Below are 2,223 nucleotides of genomic sequence, written 5' to 3' on the forward strand. Positions count from 1 at the left end.
CAGTTTGTCAGAGCTCATCTGTGATTGGCTGCTCTCAGCTCTGAAGTCCAACCCCTCCCACCTCAGAGAGCTGCACCTGAGTTGGAACCAGCTGCAGGATTCATCAGTGAAGGAACTGAGTGGTTTTCTGCAGAGTCCAGACTGTAAACTGTAAACTCTGAGGTCAGTACTGGTTTGGAACCAGTGGATGATGGTTTCAGCACCAAACACAGTTCATCACACATGTTGAATAAACATTGAACTGAAGGTTGATCCATATCCAAATGACATCCAGAATATGAAAACTTCATTCTGTTCATGTTTGAAGTAAAAAAAAAAAAAAAAAAAGAAAAAGGAAAAGGAAAAACAGGTCATCAGTGGTCATGTGACCAAACATCATTTCAACACACATTAGTTTTGGACTGAGGATTTAATTTCAAGGTGACATTTTCTGTAGTGTCAGATTCTGAAGTCAACATTTCACTTTGATTTTCAGAGTGATGACACCCTGGAAAAACTCTCCATCATTATAAACTCTCCATCATTTATTCTCTATTCAGGTTGATTGACTGCAGTTTGTCAGAGCTCAGCTGTGATTGGCTGCTCTCAGCTCTGAAGTCCAACCCCTCCCACCTCAGAGAGCTGGACCTGAGTAGGAACCAGCTGAAGGAATCATAAGTGAAGCCACTGATGGATCTTGTCTACAGCAGTGACCATCAACTGGAGAGTGTGAGGTTAGTACTGGTTTGGAACCAGTGGATGATGGTTCCAGCACCAAAGCCAGTTGATCCCACAGCAGAGGTCCAGTGTTCCCAGTCACAGTGTGAGAGGAGGATGGTGACGTCCAGCTGCTCCTCATTCATCCAACATCTGCTGCCAAACTGCTTCTTCTCTCAGTTCACCACTCAATTATTGATCAGTTCATCTTCATCAGGCCTCAGTATCAGTCCAACACTCCATGGTCACATGACCTTCATATGTTCCACACTTGACATGTGACTGAGAGTCTGCTTCGTCTCACCAGTCACTCCACCATCTCCATCAACAGTCAGCGTCTCTGTGATGATGCGTTCAAGGACCGTGAGTCCTGACTCCTGCTGTCTCTTCTTCTCTCTACAGGTGGAGGTGAGGGAGGATGAGGAGGAGACTGAAGAGGAGCGCTCCATCTAGTGGTGGCTGACAGAACTACAATAAGTGGAGCCAAACAGCAAGCTGTGTGTCACGACTAGTGATGGTGAGGTGAAGCCTCATGAGGCATTGAACCACTTGAGCCAACTGGTTCGAAGCTTCATGTGCACACGAAACCACCTACTGGCCAAATGTACAATCACAGGCAAGCTGTGTCCTAACCACGTGTGATGCATTGAATTTTTGTGTCTGTTATGTCTGTTGGGAATGACTATGAATTGCAAAAAATGAATGACCAAATAATTTCTGTACATAAATTATATATATATATATTTTTGGGTTTTTTTCTCACTTATTTATGATTATTTTTATGGGTACTGATGCCAGTGGTTATGGGGATGCTCCAAACAAATTTTGTTGTTAACTTTGTTCAACAATGACAAGAAATAAATAACTTGACTTGATAACTATGTGTATGATACATTTTTTGAATGTATTCTGTTTGTGCAATTTTTTTCTGAAAATGGCATGGGTGTAATCAGGCAGATGACAGTGAAAGTGATTGTGGGACTTGGAAAAGGGCATAGATCAGGGGTGCTCACACTTTTTCAACATGCAAGCTACTTTAAAATGAGCAAGTCAAAAAGATCCACCTCCTATAAAACAGGAAAAGTGATGATACAATGATAAAGAAAGAGGATTAAATGGGTCAACATGTTCCCATGTGCATTTATGCTCATCATTGCACAGAAAACTCATGGTTTAAAATTGTTTAGGTTATATCTGCCTATGTTTGATTTTATCAATAAAAGTGTGTTTAAGTTGAGATGTTTTGCTGTATATTTTTGTGTTTTCCAGCGCATAGGTTAGGGATAATTGGTGTGCGTGTGTGTGTGACGCAGACGTTTTGCTAGCAGCATCTCCCAGGATCTCCGGCGCGTCTGCAGTGCGTGCGCACTTTGAAGCGCATTTTCCGAGCGAGGCGTCTCCATCAGTTTACGCCAGGATTGCAAGCTCACGCGACAACCCCGGTAGTTTTGCGTGTAAAACAACAGCGAAACTCTTTTTCCTGTCCCTGTCTGGTCTTTATTTGATCTGAATGGTGCCGAAGCCGAT

This window comes from Nelusetta ayraudi, unplaced genomic scaffold, assembly GCF_046127955.1.
Source record: "Nelusetta ayraudi isolate G7.1 ecotype Tasmania unplaced genomic scaffold, CSIRO-AGI_Nayr_v1 ptg000050l, whole genome shotgun sequence".
Lineage (NCBI taxonomy): Eukaryota > Metazoa > Chordata > Actinopteri > Tetraodontiformes > Monacanthidae > Nelusetta > Nelusetta ayraudi.